Source organism: Hipposideros armiger, unplaced genomic scaffold (assembly GCF_001890085.2).
Source record: "Hipposideros armiger isolate ML-2016 unplaced genomic scaffold, ASM189008v1 scaffold_40, whole genome shotgun sequence".
NCBI lineage: Eukaryota > Metazoa > Chordata > Mammalia > Chiroptera > Hipposideridae > Hipposideros > Hipposideros armiger.
The window spans coordinates 4356313-4379851 of NW_017731390.1; the positions used below are offsets into that span (position 1 = coordinate 4356313).

The following is a 23539-nucleotide window of genomic DNA, read 5'->3' on the forward strand; positions in this document are numbered from 1 at the left end:
CCCTCCTCTCTCTCTCTCCTTTTCCTTGTTTCCTTTTCTCTGTGTCATTTTCTCTCTTCTTCTCTCGCTCCCCCCACCCAGTCTCTCTAGGGAAAAACTTGGTATCCGTGCCAACTTTTTCCCCCTCCCCTCCTCCCTCTCTCTCCTCCTTCCCCTCTCCCAACTGCTGCCAGCCGGCATCAGCACCGAATTGCCATCTCCTTGAGCTCTCTGTGGAGCAATCTCAGAGAGCAGTAAGGTGTGACGCGGGGCTCTGCCGGCTTCGCAGCACCGCCTGCGGAAAGAGCGCAGGATGGTGGAGGAAGATTAAGAGAAATCGCGAGCAGGCCCCGGCTGCCATTGGTGTGTGCAAACGCCGAGGAGGAAGGGAGAGGGAGAGCGAGGAGGGGGGGCAGAAGTGGGGGGGGACCAGCAGCTGTCGGCCTAATTCTTCTAACACTCTGCTTGTGGTCATATTAGAAAAACAGATTATGCCCCTCGGTGCCACTCACTTATACTTGACATACGTTAATGTTCTATATCTCCATTCTCTGGCCTTGATGACAGTGGACTTCAGGTTGAGGAGGATGGGGGTCTGGGTGGCCAAGGGGCCCAAAAGACCCTACCCCCTCATTCTTTCCTGATCTCCAACCCCAGTCTGGACTAGCCCTTTTAGAAAGCAAGCCTGAATCCAGAATTTGCCTCTGACGCCACCATTTGGCCCTGCTTTTTGTAGCTCCTTAGGAGGTGCAGAGGTCAGAGGACACCTGGAAGCCCTTCCGGGAAAAGGCACTGCCCCTTTAGAATCTTAAATGGTCACATGAGGGCAAAGTGAGACCAGCTTTGTGGAACCCCCGGCCCCTCCCCTTACCTTTCTATGGGCTTTCCGCCTCAAATCAGAAGTTGGGGGTCAGAGAAAAGGGTCTATGATAGTCAATGCTCCCTGAGGGGGCTACCGAGAAGCCATAAGCAAAACAAGGCCAGGATTGTTTCAGGGTTGCTATGGAAACCAGGTTCCCTCCTTCTGGCAGGAAGGGAGGAGTGCCTCAGGCCTTCCTTCCTTCTACCAATCCTGAAGGCTGCAAAGGCGGAGTTTGCTAAGGCCCAGGGAATAGAGCTGGTCTTGGAGGACAAACCTATCATTCTCTGCAGCCCTGCCTGCCATTCCACAGCCCTTTGAACCCCCCACCTTCCCTACCCTCTCACCCCAATATTCAGTCAAAGGAGGCTTTTCCTCTCAGTGCCTTGTCCTCTATGGAGACCTGTTGCTTAGCAACCACTAGTGCCTTCTTCCTAATAACTTCCAGGGACCAAGAGATATAATATCTGTCTCTATATTCAGTTCCCCTCCCCTGTCTATTTATATCTAATAACTGAAGGCCTGTCTTGGGTTCTCCTGGCACCTGTTTTAGAGTGCTTGTAGAGGGATCAAGCTGCAGCCTGAGGAAATCAAGTTATACCTGCGGAAGAACTTCCAAACATGGAAGAGTGGGAGAAAAGACGAGTAGGTAGGGAAGCTGTGGAATCATATTCTGTTAAGTATAGTTGGGGGTGGGGGGAAACATGGAGTATTTAGAACTTGGAATGTGGAGAGAGGATGCCCACAGGGATTCCTAAGTGACCTTTCCAGGACCAGGAGTGGACCCTAACAGCTGCTTCCTAGGCTGGCATTTTCCACTCCCCACACCCTGCCCCTCCTTCCTGACAACTTTTAGTCTGTAGCCCTCTCATATTTCTATATGTGGGAGGCCCATCCCTCTGGGGATGTCCAGTTTCCTAGTGTCTGGATGTTATATTCAGTAGGGGGCTGTGTCAGTGTGTGTCCAACAAAGCCTGGGTATCTCCCAAAAGTTTTCAGTCATGGGGGAGGAGTGCGTCTGAGCTCTCTCCTAGAAAGTCCCAGACCTTACCTAGCAGTGGGGGCTGTACAATATCACCAAAAGTGAGGAGCAAGGAAGGCCTAAGTGTAGCCTAGTGTCTAGTGTCTAGTGTCTGAATGTAGAGTCAGGAGACCTGGTCTGGGACCCCCCCTCCTTATTCTCCGGTGATCCAAGTTATTCACTTAATCTTTTGAACCCCTTGTTGCTTCATCTGTAGATCAAGAATAATAATGTTTACCTCCTTGGACCTTAGCAGGATCAGTTAAAGTTATATGTGAAATAAAACACTCTGAAAACTCAAATTTAACTAAAATATTATTTTAAGTTCTAGAAAAGGTCTAACTGTTGGGGAGAGGGAGGCATCGCGCATCCAGCCCAGCCAGCCCTGGGCTTAGGAATGCCGGTAGTTTTTTGGCCAGAGAGGTATGATTCTTTGCCCTCTGGTCGGTGGGGTGGGGAGCTATAAATCAAAATCAAACACAAAGCTGTCCAGGGAAAGTAGTATGCAGTGTTTCCTACCATCTTCCCCACCTCCAGTCCCAACCTCTGACCTCTAGAAGCCCTGCCAATACCCCACTCTGACCCTCTACCCTTCTAGGTCAGCACCTTCACTGCCGTCGTGCTAGCTCACAGACTGTAAAATTTCACCCTCCATACCCCCCTTCTCGGCACCTCCTCCAACCCGAGCCTTCTGTGAGAGACAGATGGGGTGTCTGTGATGGAAAAGGCTCTGGGCTCTACGCCGCCTTGGGTGGGCAGCCCCCCTCCCCATCTCCCCACGACTCCCCCTCTCCCTACCTAAGACACTCAGATTGACCCTGGGCAGCTTTGGGAGCTGCTGAGGAATCCAACCCTCTTCCCTTCTCAGACTCAGCCCCAGAAGCAGAGCCAGAATGGCATCTTTCTCTGAGACCTAGACCCCAGCCCCTCAAGACCAATACAAAGGAGGAAGTAGATTGGAGACTGGTAGGATTCCATGTGAAGGGACTGATGTGGCGAGGCAGGGTGAGGCCCAGGGTCCCTCACTGAGGACTGGATGGCTGGGGTGCTGGGCCTGAGTTGATGAGGAAGCTGAGCCCAGGCAGCTCCTTTGTTCCAGAAATCGGGGGTCCCTAGAGGGAGGCGTAGCTTAGGGAGGGTGGGGGGAAGGGAGCTAACATTACAGAGCACCAACTGTGAGCCAGGCACGATGCCAGAGCCTTTCCATACCTGTAGTCAAAACTAGCAGGTGAGGAGTCAGGACGAATAGACGTCTCATGAGCTCTCAGCATCTCTCGGCACAGTTGACCACCTCCTCCTCTGATTCTATGTCATTGCCAGTTCTCCTACCACTCTGGCTGCTCTTTCTCTGTCTCCTTTGCAAGCTCATCCTCACTCCTTAGACTCAGCCAAGTCCCTCGATCATATACATTCATGGTACTATATATCCTTTCAGAGCACTTAGCACAGTTATTCCACACTTACTTGTGTTGTCATTTGAATAATGATCCTGTTCCCCTCCCCCCCCAGGTGGGAAGCTCCACGAGGACAATGACCATGTCTGCCTGCTCACCAGCGTGCTCCAGGGCCCAGCACAGTGCCTAGCACAAAGCAGCTGTTGGTAAATATTTGTTGAATGAATGAATAAATGACAAAATGACATCTCTCTGGCCTAAACTCAGCTTCTTAGCCACTCCCTCACCCCAGGGCTGACATACCCACAATGTGTGGACCAGGGGACAGGGTACCTGAGAGATCAGGCCACCTTATTCTCCCTGGAAAAAGCCATCAGGACAGGACTGGCTCAAGTTCCAGGTTATGAGGCCTCTGCCCTACCAGAGCCTGGCCCGCCTGCCTGTCTGCTCTTCAGCTCCTCCAGGGACTGAGAGAATTCAGAGTCCCAACAACTTCTCCCCATATTCGGGCTTGAAATCACCCGTGATCTGGGAGGAGTTCCATCGGAGAAGGGTGTCCCTCTTGTCTGCCTTAGCTGAGACTGCAGAGACCATCTGCTGCTTCCCCTCTGTTTGCTTCTGTCTTCTTCCCCAGGACTTCAGGGAAGGGGATGGTTTGAGCAGGTGGGAGGGATAGATGGTAAGAGCAGTAAGAGCTTTTTCCTGGTCATGGCTGGTGAGGAGCCTCAGCCAGGGGCCTGGAGCAGAAGAACACAGGACCCAGCGGCCTCAAGTCCTTTGGGGCTGCATACTCTAGACTCTGAGAGGCACAGGGTGGACAAAATAACCTCTGGGAGGTAGCCAGCCTTCAGCCCAGGGCTTCATCTGACCCTCTGCCCTTGCCATCTGACCTCAAACAATATTTCCAAGTCTGCAGGAAGATCAAGTTAGGCCAGGCCCTGCAGCCCCTCGCTCTCCCTGGCCACTCCCCATTCTAGCCAACTGCCCAGCCCAGAGCATCTCTCCCACCCAGCTCAACACCACTACTCAGTCCTCACAGCAGCTTTCGCCCAGTCCCCTTGTCCCGAGAGTGCCCCTCAGCACCCAGTACTGGGGGTCATGGATTCGGAATCTACTCTAGGCAGTGTTGCTCTCTCTGACCCTACCTGTTCTCTGGCCCGTAATGAAGTAGGACAACTCGGGCTGTGGGCCAAGTCCTTGTGTCCTCATCAAAGGCAACATCTGTCTCCTCCGAGAAGATAACCCTGGAGGGAGGGGAATGAGACAGGCACAGGGGAGCAACCCCTGTCTTGCCTCAGCCCTCCCCTCAGATTCCACTGCAGGCACAGATTGAGGGTGAGGGCCGAGACAGCCACGGAGGCCTACACTCACACATGCCCCTGCATGGGCCTTCATGCCTCTGAGCCCCCATATATGTGGGCCTCTCCTGGGCTCACCCAGCTACCTGGGCTGCTGCTGCTGCCAAGCTGGCCTTCTTTTATTCATGCGTTGTTTTATTGCTGGCAAATGCTGCTGCTTGCCGCTGTTGGAGGCGTTCCTGCCAAATCCATCCCAACATCTTGGCCTGGCATCAGGGCGGCATGCTAATGTGGAAATTTAAAGAGCTGCTCGGCTTTAAATCGGAATTTTAAATGAGCAGCAGTGCTCCAGAGGGACCCGGGCAAAATCGAACAGTATCTGATCCACCTTTCCTACTCCCACTCCCATAGCATCACCCCAGTTCTTCCCACCTCTCCCTTTGACTTGGACACTAGATGAGGGAGTGGTATGGGACACACAAGGGGAACAGGGAGCTACCAGAGCAGAGGAATTGGTGCAAGATGGAATCATCTAGGTCAGTAAGGAGCTGGGATCCCCTTACTCAGGACCAAGAAGGGATCTGCTTGCTGTCATGGGAAAATGGACGCAGGGACTCTGTACGCAAGGGAGCAGGGCTGGGGATGGTGAAGCTGCCGTGCCTACCCCCGCTTCCCATTTTACCTGGAAACAAGAAGAGAAAGCCCAGAGGAGGGAAGAAGGAAGGTGGAATTCCATGAAGACACTCACGTGCAACATACAGTTGTTCAGACTGGGATATGTGCACACAGCTGTGTATGCAGGTCAGGATGCTTGCTGAGGCCCCCTGTAGCACGTGTTCACACAGCTCACATATCACCTATGCATGGAGAGGAATTATTCACATATGCAGGGAAGTCTTTCTTTCCATATCCAGGCCCCCGTTCTCAGCAGAGCAAGCTGGTTTCTGCAAGTTGCTAGCCTGAGCTGTGCTCCAGGTTTTTCCATGAATCCTAAGGCACCAACATTCTCTAGCTCCTGAGCAGCTACCTTGAGTCAGCCGTAGGGTGACAGAGCCCCACAGCAACTCTGGGGGCACCTGTGCTCCTGTCTTGGCTACAGTGTGGTACCTTCTCTGGTGACCATCAGATGACAGGCTCAACCTCTCACCTAGGAGAGGCGCTGGGTAGAGCCTTGGTTTCAGAGGGAAAACGGGCTAATGGGAGGTGAGAGAGGCAGAATCTGTGCCTCTGTGACCTTTTCTCCTTACCTGTCTCCAGGGAGCAGGTGGCCCCTCATTATCAGAAAACATTTCCTGAGGGCCTACCCTCAAGGAAAGGCTGTGCTTAGTTTAGCACAGTGCCTCACAGCCCAGTTGGGCTGGATTGATGACAGCCCCAAGAATCTGGATGTGCCGTCCCCATTGGAGGAACCACAGTAACTTGCATGGCAACCTCAACCTAACCAGTGTTAGGCTGCCAGGCTAAAGGATGCTCCCCGACCTTTTCCAGGATTCTCCCTCCCTCAAAGAAGGAGCCAACTCCACCATGGGCTGGTGTGGCTGCCAGCCAAGAGGCTTGGGGCAGGCCTAGGGCATGCAACTGGCACCTGCCCACCAGCTCCCCAAGGAGCACCCTCCTGCCCAACTCCATAGCCCCATTTTGGTGGCCCCTGGGCTGCAGGGAGACAGAACTCACTGCTCCCCATTCCCAGAGAAAACCTCGAACTAGAAAGCCCATCATCTTCCTTTCCACGGTGACCTGCTCCAGATTCCCCATCCAGACTAGATATGCTAAAAACCCACCAGGTACCTTTTCCAGGTGGGACCAAACACTTAAGACAGTAGGGGATGGGTGGAGCGAGGTAAGGGGCCTTGAGGCGTGAGGCCTGGGCTGGAATTATGGGAGAAGTTGCTGAGGTCCCGAGATGGATGAGGAAGAAGAACTCAATGGGAGTGAGATAGGACAGTGGAAGGGGACATGAAGAAAAGGGGCTGAGTAAATCTGCCTCTGGTCTAATTAGCAGCATGCAAATAATATGCAAATCACTCCCCTTGGTTTAGAGACCACAGGACCTGTGCTTTTTGAAGGTAGGCTAGAGAGGACCACTAGGCAGTGTCTCTGAGATCCTCAGACATGGGACACTCAGGCTCAAGAGAGAGGCCAGGGTACAGCCATCTGGTTCTAGCTTATTCCCTGGATGGACTCACTCTCTATGGCCCTCAATTTCCCTATGTGTGAGATGGCAGGACTGGACTAGATGGTCTCTAAGGCTTCTGTCCAGTACTGACAGTCTAGGGTTCTCTGACCTGAGGTCCAGTGCCAGCACAGGGTGAGGGACTGATTCCATTCTGGGGTGGGAGCTTCTTGGCTCTCTTGCCCCTCTACCCACTTCAGCAGTTCTGTCACGATACCCCCCACATGCCCATGTACCTGCCGTCTCAAACATACACAGTTTCCCGAAGGCAGTGTTTTCTCCTGCTCTGTGCCTTGACCCACACAGTTTCCTCTGCTTGGAATGCCCTTCCTGCTTTAGCCCCTTCCCTGGCTAACTCTAACTCCAGCAGCCATACCTACCTACCCTTTCACCTTCTGGGCATCCCTTCTCTCATTTCCCACTAGACTGAACTCCTAAAGGGCAGGTGCTAGGTTTTGTTCAAGATGAAGATGGAATCTCCAATGTTAAGTGCATTAGTTTCCCAAGGCTGCTGTAACAAATTGCCGCAACTTTGGTGGCTTAAAACAATAAATTTATTCTCTCACATTTCTGGAGGCCAGTAGTTCAACATCAGTTTCACTGGGCCAAAATCAAGGTGTTGGCAGGACTGTGCTCTCTCTGGAGGCTCTAAGGGAGAATCTGTTCTTTCAGCTTCTAGTGGCTGCTGGCATTCCCTTGCTTGTGGCCCTGTCACTCCAGTTTCGCCTCTGTGTTCATATTGCCTTCTACTCTTCTGTGTGTATAATGTCCCTCTGCCTCTTTTATAAGGACTCTTGTGGTGGCATTTAGAGCCCAGCCAGATACAGGCAGGATAATCTCCCCATCTCAAGATTCTTAACTTAATCGCATCTGCAAAGACTCTTTTTCCAGATAAGGTAACATTCACAGGTTCCGGGGATTAGGATGTGGACATGTCTTTGGGAGCCATTATCATACTACCAAAATAAGCAAAGATATCTTTAACTTTGTTAAGCATCTACAATTTGTTAAGCGTCTATCATGTGCCAGACACCATACATACATTATTCTCACTGCATTGAAGTCTCACAATAACCCTGAAAAGTAGGTAATAATGCCTCTACTGTACAGATGAGGAAACTGAAATGGGCTCAGGGAGCTCAAGTCACCTGCTCAAGCTAACATAGCTGATTAAGTGACAGAGCCAGGATTTGAAACTAGATTGGCTTGGCTTCATTCAAAGCCAGCATGCTTTTTGCTTCACCAAGAGCCTCCAAGCCTACCCCAGGCCCTGGCACAAATTTCTTACCTGAATGAATATGCAGAAAGAGAAAGACAGGTGAACAAGAGAAGCAAAGATGAGGCCCAGCTCTCCTACTGATACTGACTCAGGCTTTCTTTTGCCAAAGCCCCCTTACCATCCCTCTAATCGTCCCCCACCACCCCTGACCCCTTGTTTCAGAAGCCTGGACTCTCCCCCCAGTGTTCAGCCCCCTGCCAACTACTGCTGCCCAGAAGGGTGGCACAGTGCCTGGACTTCAAACAGGAGATATCAAATCACAGAACCAGGGAGACCTCTGGAGGTCACCTCTTCAAGCCCTCTGCCCACATATAGGCAGACAGCGTCAGGGTAGTGGGCAGCAGAAGGGGAAAGTAGCCATCTTTTCCTTTAGCTACCCTTTCACCTCAGCTCTTACACAGTTTGTATTGGGACGCCCTCAGGTTTGACCTTCCAGACATCACGCTGTAATGAAAGCTGGCCAGGGTCAGAAATCCTGGGACCCAGTCCTAAATTGTCCAAAACATAAAACGAGATTTTCGCTAAGTACCTTCACCTCTCTGGGCCTGTAATTCTTCATCTTTAAAGTGGTTTTGATAACGATGATAATGATAATAATACCCATCTCACAGGGCTGTTGGGATAGTAAGACAATCCAGGAAAGAAGCGTCTAACCCATGGCCTGGACCTGGAGCAAGGCAGGTACTGCAGGAATATTTTGTAACAGTCCCTTAGCCCTCCAGTCGAAACCTCTTTATCCTGAGTAACATCGCTTTGCTCACCTCAGCCAGTCTGGTCCGCCTGGCACGCTAGACTGTGAACTCCTCTTGGCAGGACCTTGTTCATTTTTTAATCACTGCCCGTTTCCCTCCCCATTGTCTAGCCCGTGCTTGGGCACGTAGGCTCGATCTACATTTGATAAATAAACAAGTGAGGGTATGAGTCGGACCCCCAAGTCCCGAGAGGCACAGAACCTGACTCCCACCATCAGCACTTCTGGGCACGATCCTCTCCCCTGGAGGCCAGGAGGCGGCGGCGGCGGCGAGGAAAGGAGCCGCTGCAGCTTTAAGATTCCTCTCGGGCGTCCCGGTTGCCAAGGCGCGGTTGCCAGGGGCCTGCGCGGAGCTGCGTCCGGCCTCCGCGCGCAGGCTCCGTGCTTCCGCCGCCGCCGCCGCTGCCGTCGCCGGGCCGCGTCGGGCCAGGCTCCTCCGAACCGTCTGGCGGACTTGGCACCGGCCCCGAGTCCTCAGTGCCCCCGCGGTGCGTGGCAGGCTGCGGCTTCATTATCCTGATTGATTCCTCCTGCTCCCCGACACCGTGGGGGCCCCGGCCAAGGAAGGGGGGTGGAGGCGGCATCTGCGGGCCCCTTCCCGGGCCCTCGCTCCCAGCCGCTCCTCAGGCTGCGGGCCCTTCGGTGCCCTGCTGCAGCTGGCTGGGCAGGGAGGGAGGGAGGGAGGGAGGGCCAGCCTGGCCTTTGCCCCCCTGGCAGGGGGTTGGGCGCCAAGGAGGAGCGGAGCTGTGTGGGGCTCGGTGCTCCCGACCACGGTATCAAGCCCTGGGCCAGGAATGCCGCAGGTTTCGATCTCCGGCCTGCGCTCAGCAAAGGTTTGGCGCCTTCCCCAGGAGGAAACGGAGAGGTTTTGGGGTGGGGAGGGATCAACGGCGATGGACTGAAAACTTTGGGAGAATAACCCTTGGCCAAAAAGGAAAGGTGACATATTCGAGGAGCACTGATCACGTGGGTCAAGGTCTGGTGGTACATGCCTCACCACATGCCCCCGGGTCGCATTAAGTACAGTTCTCAGGAAAAGCAGGGACAGGGTCTGCCCAAACAAAACAGGACACCTCAAGGATCTGAGCCTAAAGGAAGGCCAGGGGCTTCTATGAGTTCGAGAACCTGCCCCCAAATCTAGCAGGGGTGGTCTGGCCACAAAATTGTGACACCACCCCCCGCCCAAACCAGGTGCTGAGGTGAGGCCTCAGTGAAAAGAGCATCGGGGGCCAGGCCTGAGGCTGAGGGTCTTCCTAGTTCTACCACTTGGTTTGTGAACTGGACAGATCACTTTACCTTTCTTAGCCTTGGTTTATTCATCTGTAAAATAGGGGTACGACCTCCCTGACAGTTGCCAACGGCTAAATGGAATAATATGTTGATGGCAGGGCCTTACCTAAGTTATCTGGCAAGAAGGAGAAAGGGAGGTGAGGAGCAGGCTTCCATCCCTGCTACTGTGTTGGGTAGATCTCTTCTCTCTTCTTGAAAGAGGTAAGTCTTCTCCTTCTGCTTAAATCCCATTCATTAGAAGCTGACCTGTCACCTTCCAGGCTGTGCTGCTTCCTTGTCAGGGTAGAGGGGCAAAAGGGCAAAACTGCCCTCCACCTCATTGGCATGGCTTGGATTTAATTTCTAAATTCACATCAGGCCTAAATTCACACCACTCCTATCCCCCCCTCTCTCTCTCTGTGGGACCTCTGCAAGCCCTGTCAGTCTCCCTCTAGTGCCTCAGCCCTATCCTGTTTAAAGGCCAGACTTGGGCAATTTCTTAGATAGGCTTGGCCCTTTTTGGCAAACTCCAACCTTTAGCTCCCCTCAGCCCTGGGAAAGAGGAAGCTGATGGAGAACTTGAGGCCAGTTTTTCCAGACCTGTGGCAGTCGTGTTTGGGACTATGATCTGGGCCACTCAGGCAATTCACTGTCTATATCTGGGTCTCTTCCCTCATCTGTGAGTTCATTAATTTATTCTTCCAACCCATATTTCCTAGGTGACCACACTGGGGCAGCATGGTGCACCCAGCAGGTGGGAGTGTGGGAATAACACAGAGTAGGTAGGAAGAACTGCACTCTGAAGCCACTCACTGATCTGGGGAAAAACATACAGACACACATGTCAGCCTCTTTAATACAAGGGTATTTGCTTGAACAGGAGGACCTCCCAGATTCTAGCACATTCCACAATGTTATGATCCTTTCCCCCTCTTTCCTGAACACAGCAGTCTCTTGCCTGACTCTTCAGCCAGAGGCTAATTGCTTTCCTAGGGGGGAAAAGACAGATCCTAAAATTTGAATCTGGAGCTTTTGTTCATTCCATTTTGTTGGAATTATCTATTTTTATAACAATCATGCATTACTTTTACATTTAAAGTAAAACACAACAAAAACATTCCCAGTTTGGGAAAAAAAGATGTCAGGGAGGACTTTTTTTCCTCTGGTGACCAAAGGCAGGTCAGCACATGTGTCTAGGCTGACCTGCCTTGGGTCATGCTGCCCAGCGCCCTTGATCAGTATGGCCCTGTGAGTGGCTCCCTCAGTTTACTCACTGGCCTGGCTGCATACCCACCCCTGGCTGGCCTGCTCCATCCTCAGCACCAATAGACCTGGGCTCCACTTCCTACTAATACAAACCACGTGGGACCCTCGCTCTGGCATCTCTAGGCAGAAGAGGGAGCCACAGCCGCCTAGTGGCTGCCAGGGAGCCTGGCAGGAAGGGACATCTCCACCAGGCGTCTCCTGGGAAACAGCAAGCTCCCCAGAGAAGGGACATTTGGAAATAAAATTCTTGCCAGTCTGTGTTTGTATGTGTGTTGGGGGTGGGAGAGGGAGTTAAGAAACCTCCCCAGCCCCCTCTGCTCTTTTCTCTCCAGGGAAAGCCTCTCTCAGCAGCTTTCCTCACTTCCCAAACTCCAGGCCCCTCCCCAGACACAGTGTAGACTCTGCTGGGACTGGACAAGTGGCCTGGAAAGTGTCCCTTCAGATTCATGATACAGGTGGAGTGGAGCACTGGACTGAGAGCCAGAGGCCTATGTCCTCGGCTGCCTTACCTCACTCTCCTGGTCAGTAGACCCACTTTCTTAGTCCTGGGTTCCTCCTCTGGGAAATGAGGATATGGAATGAGGTTTCCCCATCATTCCTAGTTCTCAAGTTGGGGGTCTTCCACAAGGCCCAAGAATGCAGCTGGGGCATTTTAGGCCATTTGGAACAGATACCTGATAGAAGCTAGTGATTCCTTATGTGACCTTGACTGGTCCCTTAAACCAGCCCCTGTCCTTCACCTGCACATTCATTCGGGTATTTGTGGGTGCTCATTGAGAGTGAGACCTACACTGAGAAGGGTCCAGAGACTGCCCAGATTTCCATGAAACAGGCATCTCAGCACCACTCTCACATGCTGTCCTGTGCCAGAGGCTAGCTGCATGCTACATTTCTTCTGTGTGACCCCCCTTCACATGGAGCTGGAGGGTCCTGGAAACTTCTCTTCCCATAGTACCCAAAGCCAACCTAAGGGAGAAATCATTGTGCCTCCTGGGGAATAGAGGTGGGACTCCCTGCCCCTCGCTTCTCTCACACCCACCTGATGCCCTTTGTCTTCCTTTGCTCTTGAGCAGCGGTTCTCAACCTGTGGGTCGCAACCCCTTTGGGGTTCAACGACTCTTTCACAGGGTCGCCTAAGACCATCGGAAAACAAAAAGATATTTACATTACGATTCATAACAGTAGCAAAATTACAGTTATAGAGTAGCAATGAACATAATTTTATGGTTGGGGGTCACCACAACATGAGGAACTGTATTAAGTGGTCGCGGCATTAGGAAGGTTGAGAACCGCGGCTCTTGAGGGACCAAGCCCCCACTCCCAGCTCAATCCACCTTTCTCTTGTAAAATCTGGGATGCGTGAGTGAAAGCAGGTGGCTATCTTTCAGCTGAAGCGTCCCCTCCTCCTGACCTCACCTCCTAGAATGCCCCTTTTGCAAGAGACTCCACCTTCTGGGCAGCATGGGGATTGCTGAGAGAGCTCTCCATGCAGTAGACAACCCCCCACAACTTTTGGAGCAGATAGAGGAGGTCCAGGAAGGAAGAGGGCGGAGGGTTCTGCAGAAACCCAGGAGGCCCAGTCCTCCTTCAGGTGTTCTTTTAGGAGACATTGGCCCTCGTGGCCTGATCTAACCTTGTGGCTTCTCAGCCGTAGCTCTGCCTTGAGGAGGGTTCAGGGAATTGGAGGCGGGAGAGAAGAAGGTGAAAGGGGTAGAGGGGGAGCCGCAGAAGTGGGGAGGGGAGTGACTGTCACCTTTATCAAGTGCCTACTATGTGCCAGGCTATGGGCTCTGCCCCAGTTTCACCTGGATCATCTCATGCAGATCTCACCCCAGCCCTGTGCCAGTCTTACTATCCTGCTCTGACAGAGAAGGAAACTGAGACAGAGGAGTTATGTAACTTGCCCAAGGTCACACAGCGTGTCAGGAGTGGAGCCAGGATCCCAGCCCAGGTTTGTCTGCCTCCAGTGCGGTCCCCCTGCTGCCAGAAAGTCCTCCTCCTGGAAAAGCAGGTCTGGGGTTGGGGTTTTCAGTCAGAACGCATCAGGATCCCCAGAGGCAAATCTATTGTCATCTGTGCTCCTCCTCCTCACCCATCTGCCAGGCAAGTCGCAGGTGAGCCCCCCACCACCGCCCCTGCCCCTGCCCCAGGTGCTAGCTCTGCTCTGCCTGGCTCCCCGCCTCTCCCTGGTGCCCCCAAGGTGGCTCTGAGGTCATCCCACACCCCAAAGCCTTCCATTCTGCGTTTCTAGATCGCAGAATGCATAGGAAAAAGCAGAGAGAGGAGGTCACTTGAAGGTTGGAAGTAGGGGGTCTGGTCTCCCGCAAAAGATTGGGGGGTGCTGGTTATCTCCTTTGATTCAAATGAGCCCTTTCCCTAACTCCCACCCCTCAACCCCAGAGACAGGCAGAGCCTTGCTTATTTAATGAAATACAAAAGAAGGAATCGGGGTGGGGGTGGCTCGAGAGCGCTGGAAAGCAAGGAAGAGAGGAAAAGTTGGGTCTCTTCCAAAGAGTTAATGTTCCACAGGATGATCGATTAGGTGTCAGATGTAATTTCAAACCAATACAAGATGAATGGCATAATTTTCCCTCTCTCATTTTAGACAGAATTAAGAATCCATTAGCTAACACAAATTTTTGGCAAGTTTAATAGGAGCTCAAATCTACTTTCAGAGGAAATGCTCCCCAAAGCCTGTTTCAAGCTTTTACTCCTAAGGCCCCTGGCCTCCAATGTCCTCCCGACCCTCACAAACCCCCTGTTGTCTGTCCCCACAAGCAACCCCCTCTCCCTTCCCCTGGTCCCCCTACATGCCCCTCCCCAACCCAGCCCAAGATTAACTGGCCTGACCCCTCTCACAAAGGCCGGGCCTGCCCACCATTGTCTTCCAGTGGCAATGGGTGGGGGGAAGGGGCGGAGGGTCTGGCAGTGGGCCCAGGAAAGGGAGGAGGTTGCTGAATTGGCCCCAGGCTCCAGACAGACCCTAGGGAGAGGGGTGAATTGGGGCTTTGGGGCTGTTGGAGTCTCAGCTACTCCTCGGTTTTACCCCCAGAAAAGTTCTTGTTCTTTTCCTAGACAAAGCATTACCTACTTCATAAAGGGGACCCAAATGTCATTTTTCCTCTTACATATGTTAATTCACACAGTAAACCTGAGAGATGGGAGAACAGCTATCAGTCCATTTTATAGATGAGGAAACAGAGGCTCAGGGGGATTGCTTGAAGTCAGCTGAGTCCAAAGGTAAACCTTGGCTCTGCTACTTGCTCACTTCCTAGGGCCCTAAGGTATTTATTTACCCCCGGGGCCTCAATTTCTTCATCTGTAAACTGGGAAGAATGTGAGTACCAGACCATAGGATTATCCTAAGGGGCAAATAAAAAAGCTCTTGATAAAGGAGAAAACTTCCTGACTGTCCATCCAGGCAGAGGTACCAAATGTCCACCCTGCACCAGCCTTGTGAATCAGCACCAGCGCCTACCTTCCAAGCTCACAGCCTGTGGGGGAGACAAATCTGTAGACTGAACCCTGCCCTGTAAGGAGGAGAAGCTGGAATAATAATTATGGCAGCCTACCCTTGCTGGGCACTCACTTTGTGCCAAGTGTGGAAGCAAACTTCCTTACATATGGTAACTTATTTACTCCTCACACCCTCATCAGATAGATACTATTGGGTTGTCAGAAAAGTCATGATGCATTTTTGCAACGAAAAACATAGAAAAATACGTCATAACTTTTCCAACAACCCAATATTATTATCACCCCACTTTCCACATCAGGAAGCTGAGGCACAGACAGGGGAAGTAACTTGACTAAAGTCACACAGCTAGGAAGTGGCAAAGCTAGAATTCCAGCACAGGCAACCTGGGCCTGTGGCTGTTAACCCAAAGCTATGCGGAGGTAAAGGCTGGGGAGATGGGGCACCAGGATGTGCTCGACCCTGCTCTGGGGTCTGGGAAGCCTTCACCTAAGAAGACAGTAGGCTTGAATTAGGTCTTAACTGGTGAGTAGGAGATGAAGGGGGGTGCGGGGGGGGGCAGGGAGAGAAAGAGCATTCTAGGCAGTGAGAACAGCATGTGCAAAGGCACCAAAAGAAGTCTCAGCATAGGGGATGGTGAACGATGCACTGTGCCAACCAAAACCTGCGGTTCATGTGGAGAATGGCAGGAAACAAGGTTGGATGGGCAGGCCAGGTGCTTCATTTTGACAATCTTGCTCTAAAAATTGGACAGCCTAACTGCTACAGCTTTACTTGCTGTGCTCAGGAGTTGACTTTTGCATATTGTCTTACTAATAGATAGAGCTATTACCTTGTTGCTTCATTACAATAACCGCACAAAACAGGTACTATTATCCCATTTTTCAGATGAGTAAATCGAGGCTCCGGGATATTAAGGAACTTGCCTAAAAGATAAAGCTAGAAAGTGGCAGAGCTGAGCATCAAACCCATGTCTGACCCCAGAGCCCAAACTCTTAATCACTATGCTTGCTATGACCTGGTAGGCAGTGGGGCGTTTTCAAGGAATGTTCAGCAGGGAATGATGGGTTTGGATTGAATTGTAGGAAAAGAATTCTGACAGAGTGTAGAGGTTGGATTGGAGCAGAATGAGGCTGGAGACAGGGGAGCCAATAAGGAAACCATTGCTCTGGTCCAGATGAAAGTTCCAGATGGAGAATGATAGGGGAAAAGGCCCTCCCTCATCCATAGGGATGAAAGAAAGGGCCTCCTGGAGCCTAAGTAATCATTGTCGTCATAATATTATTAAGAGCCTACCCTGTGCCAGAAACTTCCCATAAGTCATCTCCAACTTGTACAATGCTATAGGGTAGACACTGTTAGCCCCATTTTACAGATGAGACGGCTAAGGCTGAGAGAGGTTGACCAACTGCTCTGGACCACACAGCTGTGATCCAGTAGAGCTGGGACTGGCCTGAAACCCTAGCCTTTCCTCTCACCTCAATGCTAGAGGGGGTTGGACCACACATCAGAGGTCAGCTCTTCCCTCTTGACGTGGCTCAGTATTCCCTGGCATTCATATTATGGAGCTGGACTTCCGTTTGGGCTCCCATCAAGGGGTCTTGAGCTGAGGGAGATGGAAAAGGGCAGAAGGAGGAGTGGAGAAAGAGAGGGGCGAGCCCTGGCGCTCCGAGGGGAGAGCTGACAGTCATTCCTTATGTTACTTAGACCTTTCTAGAAGATGTGCAGGACAAGGCACACAGGAAGATGAGTGCGTTTCATTCTGTTAGCCTTTAAATGGGGAAGACACCTCATACCTTCCCGTCATTTCCTAACTTGAGGAGTGCTTCCTGCTGTCTAACTTCCATCCCTCCTAATGGAGTCACAAACAACCCTAGTTGCCAGTTTCAAGGAAGAGCGCCTGTCCCTGCATCCCACAAAGAGGACATATCTCTGTCACCTTCCTCATGGGGTGGAGAGTCAGGGGGTAGCGGAGTAGTCCACCTACTTGCCTTCATGTCGCTGCATATGCAGGGGTGGAGTAGGGGTGGCTAGGTTCCCAGGGTATTCCACTGAAAGTAGGAGATGACCAGGACCCTTGGCCCAGCCCCTAGGCAGAGAGGGAGAGGAGTAACAGTGTCGGGAGCGGGGCGGGGAAGGAGGTGTGGGGGAAACCTGCCAGGTCCACAGCCTGAAAAACAGACCCAGGGCTTCGGCCTTGAAGGGAGGAGGGTCTCTGGGTTTTAGTAACATTTCTTGGTATCATAGCTGAGAGTCTATAAAGGAACCCATATCTCTGCCTGGGCTAAACATTGCAGGAACAGGGGACTCCTGGGTAAGCACAGGGTGGCTCTAAGAGAGAGAACTTGGGGAGGGGACTGGAGTGAATACTTAAGAGAAAATGGCTTTGAGAGAATGAACTCAGGCTTTGGAAGCAAAGGGGCTTGAGTTAGAATCCAAGCCCTCCTGCTGCAAAGGCAGGAGTTCCTAGGGCAAGTTTTTCCCTTTATTCAACCTATTTTCATTGACACCCTACTATGTGCCAGGCACTGGGGTATTTCAGACAAAGATCTTTGCCTTCAAGGAACTTATATTCTAGCTGGGGAGACATAATACATCAGTCAATTATATTTATGGTATAATAGAAGGTAGTAAGGGCTATGGGGAGAAAGTTCATGCAAAGGTAATCTAGATTGGGGGTGCAGCCTGCCATTTTAAGTAGGGGTTAGGGTAGGCCTCATTTGGAAGGGCAGCATTTGAGCTAAGACCTGGAGGAGTAAAGAAGTTGGCAGTGTGGATTTCAGGGAGCAGCCAGGCTGTAAGGCAGGCCTGACCCCCTGGGCCAAGGGAGCCAGTGGGCTGGAGGGCTGGAGGGAGAGCAGCAACAGGTAAGGTCTGAGTGAGAACGGAGGGAGGTGTAGACTGTACTGGGCCCTGTAGGTCTTTGTACAGACTTTGGTTTTCTCTGGGAATAAAATGGGGAGCCCTGGCCAAATTTCCAGCAGAGGGAAAACATGATCAGACAAATGTTTCAAAGGCTCGCTGTAGCTCCTTTATGGAGACTAGACTGGGGCGGTGGGAGAGGAATAGGAGTCAAGGGAAGAATCAGGGCGATCAGATAGTCGCTGCATCTAGTGAGTCTCAATTTTCTCATCTGTCAAATAGGAATTAAAATGTGTCCCAGGAGGTAGTCACTAAAACGACTTGTGGATACATCCCCAGCCTTCAGCAGATGAAGTTCAGTGAAGTCTTGTCGAATGAAAGAATGAATGACTGTCATTCTATGCCCTCCTCACATGGCTCCTCCCTTAAACCCTGAAACAGCTCCTTAAAAGGTTCTAGAAACCAACAAACCTGGATTCTCATCCTGATTAGCCACTCTTCTTCATCTGTAACATAGAGATCATACCTACTTCCCAAGATAATTGTAAAGATTAAATAAAATAACGTGTCTAAACCTGCACTGCCCAATTGGAAGCTACTAGCCACATGTGGCTATTTAAATTTAAGTTAATGAAAATTAAATAAAATTTGAAATTCATTTCCTCAGTCGCATTTAGCCACATTTGAAATGCTTAAGCACCTCATATTGGCGAGTGACACCATATTGAACCAAACAGGAATAGAACGTTTCCATCACTGCAGAAAAGTTCTACCTGACAGTGCTGGACTAAGGCACTCGACTCGGGGCCTGGTCCAAACTGTATGCACAGTAAGTGAACACCATCGTTCTTATTCTTGGAGGACTCAGCTGGTGAGACTGATGATTCTTCCAGTAGCCTGCAAAAGGCCACCCATTTGATGTTCTCCACGTTTGAGTCCAAAAGCTAAGAGTGGGCAAGAGTCAGGGACTGATCAAAACAGAAGAAAAGAAGGAGGGACAAGTTTGCAGGTTAGGGAGTTGGTGTTAAGAATTACCCAGGGGGTGGAGGTGAGTAGAACATGTGCCTAGCGCAGGAAAGAAAAAAAGACTGAGAGAGAGAAGCCCAGACATGCAAGAGCTAGACCCCAGGATGGGTCTTCATTGGCTGCTCCTAGAGAACGGATGCCACTTTTGAGATCTTTGATCTCAATACCTTTATTATTGAGTGTGTTCATTCATTTATTCATGCAGCACTTGTTTATTGAACACCTACTAAGTACCTGGTCCTGTCCTAGGTGCTGAGAGTGCTACCATAAATAAAGCCCCACCTACAGGGAGCTTGTGGGTGGGGTAAGTAGACAATGAACATAATAAATGTATAATATACATAGTATGTTAGATGGTGAAGCATACTAATGAGAAAAATAAAGCAAAGAAAGAGAGGAAAGGAGTTGCAGTTTTGGATGGGGTCGCCAGGAGAAGCTTCTTAGATAAAAGGTGATGTTTTATTTTGGTTGCCTAGGGACTAGGGGGATTGAGAGAAATGGAGAGTGACTGCTAAGGGGTATAGGTTTCTTTTGGGGGTGGTAAAAATGTTCAAAACTGGGCCGGCCGAGTGGCGCGATGGTTAAGAAGTGGCTTGGGATGCCAGAGGACCCTGGTTCAGATCCCACATATGAGGGCCATTGACACTGCCCTCTACAGCTGAGATGCTGAACAACAGCTCAACCTGGAGCTGGGCTGCCTTGAGTCGCTGGCGATGGCGTAGGCTGCAGCCCCTGTGGCAGTGGGTTGCCATGGACTACTGTGTGTAGCCAGCAGCCAGCGTGAGCGGCCAGCAGCCACAGTGAGCGGCCGTCCAGGAGCCGGCGACTGATCTGCCTCCCTCGGGAAGAGCGCAATGATGGTGCCAACTTGGGCCAGTGAAGCAACGTCCTCCACAACTAGACTGAAGAACAAAACGACAGCAACTTGTCTGTTCCCCTTCCCCCAATTCCCCAACACTGTTCCTATCCCCCCAGTTCCCCAATAAAAATCTTTAAAAAAAAAAAGTTCAAAACTGATTATGGTCATTGTCACATAGGTTTATGAATATACTAAAAAAACTTTCAATTGTAAATTTAAATGAGTGAATTATATCTTAATAAAGCTGTTATTTAGGGCCAGCTGAGTGCTCAGTTGGTTAAGAATTGGCTTAAGAGTGCAGGCTCTGAGCAGCAGGGCCGCCGATTCGATTCCCACATGGGCCAGTGAGCTGCGCCTAAGCTGAGCTGTCGCTGGGCTGCCAACAGGTGGAAGGATGGCTCAGCTGGTGTAACAACAAGATTGCCTGTTCGATCATGGGCCTATGCCCACCCTCAACTAAGACTGAACTGAGCACTTTGAACTGAGCTGCCTGGATGGCTCAGTGGATAGAGCGTGTGCTCTTAACAAGGCTGATGGTTCGACCCCCGCATGGGATGGTAGCTACGCCCACCTGCAACTAAGATTGAACACAGCACCTTGAGCTTAAAGGCCACGAGCTGCCAACGGGAAGCCAGATGGTGACTGGCGCCCTCCACAACGAAGATTGAAGAACAACAACTTGGCTGGTCCCCTTCCCCAATTCCCCAACACTGTTCCCCTTCCCCAATTCCCCAATTAAAAAAATATATGTGGGGGGAAAAAAGCTGTTATTTAAAAATCATCATTCTGGCTGTTGCACCAAAAATAGACCGAAGGGGACCAAGGGCAGAACCTGTGGTCATCCAGGAGAGAGGGAACAGAAGCTTGGACCAGGATGGTAGCAGTGCGGTGATGAGAAGCACTCAAACTCTGGATTTATTTTGAAGGCAGAGCAGACAGATTTGCATTTGAATCGGGGTGAGGGGTGTAAAAGAGCATTGTCAAGGATGACTCCAGAGTTTTGGGGCTTCAGAAACCAGAAGAGTTGAGGAATTAGAGTCCTGGAAAAGGAGAGGGGCTGGCATGAGGGCACCGGTCACCAAAGGCATCACTGGGAGTCTGAAAGGAGGCAGTATTATTAGTTAAGTTCTAACATGTTGGCCTTTTAATTTGAATTCTAACCCTATTATATTGCAGAAACTCTCGCAGCATGGATTTCCTCAGCCTGTCTTCAGGGAGCTGCAAAAACTGATGGGAACAGATCTGACTCATTTAAGGTGCTGGGAGAGCATTTGTTCCTCCTCTTTCCTCTTCCTTCCTGAGATAGCGCTGAACCATGAGCCCAGGAGAGAATGGGAAGGAAGAATACTGCAGACCTTAGGCCAGAAGGAGTGCTGGGCTGAGGTCTGGGCATTGCTCCCTGCTTTCTGAGGGGAGAAGTGAGGAGAGCAGAGGGGGAACATGCTAAGCCCCTGAGCCTGAACTGTGGGCAGCTTGGGTCCTGTGCCTCTATCTTCTCGGGGGGGGGGGGAGCAGGAGGGCTGGTGCCTACACATTTGGGGTTGGCAGGGGATGATCTCTGAGCCAGTTATCCCCTAACCAGTGGGAGATTCTAGGAAGTCTTTAATTACCGCCTCAGAGTGGATGCTAGGTTAATGCGATGATTCGAAAGGTATGTTTTTCAATTACATTTAACGGAAAGATTTATAGTCAAGTAAAATATAATTAGGAGGCTGCCAGCAGACAGGCCTCCTGAGAGGAGGAAAGAGATGAGACAGACCCCTAATGGAGCAGGTTGGAGCCCAGGCTACAGGGTCCGCTCACCCTTCTCCCCCTACCCCTTTCAACGATGTCAAAACACTCATCAATTCAGCCGTTCAAACACATTGACTAAGTACCTACTCCATGCTGAGCCCAGAGTTTACTGTGGGAACAGAACAAATACTGTGGTGCCTGCCCTCAGAGAGCTTACAGACCAGCAGGAGAGACAGACATAAAACAAGTCAACAGTTAAGTAAAGTGCCTCAAAGGAAAGAACAGAAGCTGAACTAGAGAATAACTGGGAGCCTGCTTTGGATAAAGGCACCAGAAGAGATTTCTCATGAGGATAAGGGGACAAACTGAGACTTAAAGGATGAAAAGGAGCCATCCAAGAAAAGAGTGGGAGAGGGGATGTGTGTGAGGGGACTGGTTGGGCCAAGAACACAGGCCAGTCCCTAGGGTGGGAAGGTGATCTCAGCGTTTGCAGCGTGGAAAGAAAGGCCAGTGAGGCTGGGACATGGAGAGGGAGAGGGAGAGGCAGAAAATGACACTGGGGAGGGAAGCAGGGACCAGATCCAGCTAGTAAGGATTTTGGATTTTATTCTATGTGCTAAGAAAGCCGCTGAAGAGTTCTAAGCCAGGAAGTGAAAGGCCCAGCTGAAGGATGGCGATCTGGATGCCCCCTCACCACCCCACTGTGTTGCTTCCCAGATTGTCTTCCAGCTTTTTTACATGTCTAACTTCCATTCCTCCTGCTGCACTTGGGAGTGCATGCCTCTCGAGTTTGGAGAGAGAATTCTGTCATTCTTAAGCTCCCTTTAACTACCTAAATTCCTCAAATTCTACCACTACATTCACACGAATATTTGTATTCGTTGAGCACCCACTATGGGTCAGATACTGTGCTGGAAGCTTTGGCTACATCATTTCATCTAATCCTGAACCACTCTTTCCATAGTATTACTATAACCATACTAATAGTGACCACTAATGACAACTCTCTTGAGCTAAGTAAGCCCTTTGCATGAATTGTCATATTTAAATTTCACTGGGAAATAACCTGTCCGGGGTCGCACAGCCAGTTAGTGTTGAGATTGGGATGAGAAATCTAGGATTTGCCCAGTACACCAGACTCTCTGGGAGGATGAGGACTTGCATGGGTGCTGGAAGGGAAGAGCCATTTGAATGCCTTTTCCCTCTCTCTCAGCCTTTCCCACATGAAGCACAGAGGCAGCATTACCCTCCCAGACTTCCCAGGGTGCCGAGGGCAGGCACTCCTGATGACAAGCCCAGGGCCTGCTCATTTGTTGGGGGAGGGAACAGTTGTTGTAGGAGCTACCAGACCCTTAAGAGTGGTTGCCTGGTATCACAGGAGGGAAGTGCCCACCCATGGAATTAGGGGTCCTGTTCTGTGACACAAAGGGTCGATTCTTGCCTCCCCCATCCTCTTAGATGATGGCTTAGGTGTTTGTGTATTTTTGTGTGAGCATTTGTGCAGGAAGTGGTGTGCAAAGGGCCAGGTGATTTGTGTGCAAGTCAGAATGGGCCTGCCTCCCGTGCGTTTTCCTCAGGATATGTGTATGTGAGGCCATGGTGGGTTGGTTTTCTGGTTGCCTGGGCTCTCACAAAGACAAGCGATTTGTACATTTCTTCATGCATGTGCCTGTGAGTGCAGTTCACGCACGATGGAAAGGGCCTGGCCCCAGAGTTGAGTTCTGAGCTCAGCTCCCCACCTCTCCTAGCCTGTCTCTAGTTCCCTGCATCCCCCACCACCTCGCCCCATGCCGGGCAGAATGCCCTCAGCCTGTGCCGGCTGGCACACATGCCACATGGTGCCTGGCGCGTCTGGGCAAGGATGACGCCCCCAGGCCCGGCTGGGATACGAAGCCACCCGCTGCCTCTCCCACCTCCAGAACGGAGCGTCCCCATCTCTTCCCCTTTCTCAGCCAGGGACACAGAGAGCAGGCGGGGACACTGCACAGACAGATACAAACACAGATGCAGCCAGGGACGCCCACAGGCTGTGCCCCAGAGAGACACAGACAGGCATTCACACAGGCTTGGGTACATTCACACACACACACACACACACACACACACATTCATACACGCCCAAAGAAACTCGTGGGCAGTCACCATTTGCACAAATCCCAGCAGTAGACCCACTAGGTTCCTACCCAGCCAGTAAGGCAAACCCACCAGTGGCTCTGTCCATGGTGCTGAAACCAGACCGTCCCTTGGTCAGTCCCCCTTACAGAAGGCAGTGACCTGGGATAGGTGATGGACAA

At 51.3% G+C, this 23539-nt stretch overlaps 1 protein-coding gene and 1 long non-coding RNA gene across 12 annotated transcripts in view; one reads left to right on the forward strand and one right to left on the reverse strand.

Annotated features, from left to right (window-relative positions):
• Positions 1-3518, forward strand: part of CDK12 (cyclin dependent kinase 12) — a 70261-nt gene extending 66743 nt beyond the window's left edge. For 8 of the 11 annotated variants that reach the window (XM_019638684.1, XM_019638682.1, XM_019638680.1 and 5 more), the window contains one exon: positions 3369-3518. The gene's annotated coding sequence lies outside the window, so the exon portion shown is untranslated. Of the gene's footprint in view, positions 1-81; positions 343-1391; positions 1488-3368 lie in introns of all 11 variants that reach the window. The other 3 variants (XM_019638686.1, XM_019638685.1, XM_019638690.1) reach the window with 3 other exon arrangements.
• LOC109380779 (uncharacterized) overlaps positions 1-9043 on the reverse strand; it is an 18319-nt gene extending 9276 nt beyond the window's left edge. Inside the window, exons 1-2 of the long non-coding RNA XR_002123558.1 lie at positions 8765-9043; positions 5300-5408 (exon numbers count right to left, since the gene is read on the reverse strand). This is a non-coding gene — a long non-coding RNA (uncharacterized LOC109380779). The remainder of the gene's footprint in view (positions 1-5299; positions 5409-8764) is intronic.
• Positions 9044-23539: the final 14496 nt, after the last annotated feature.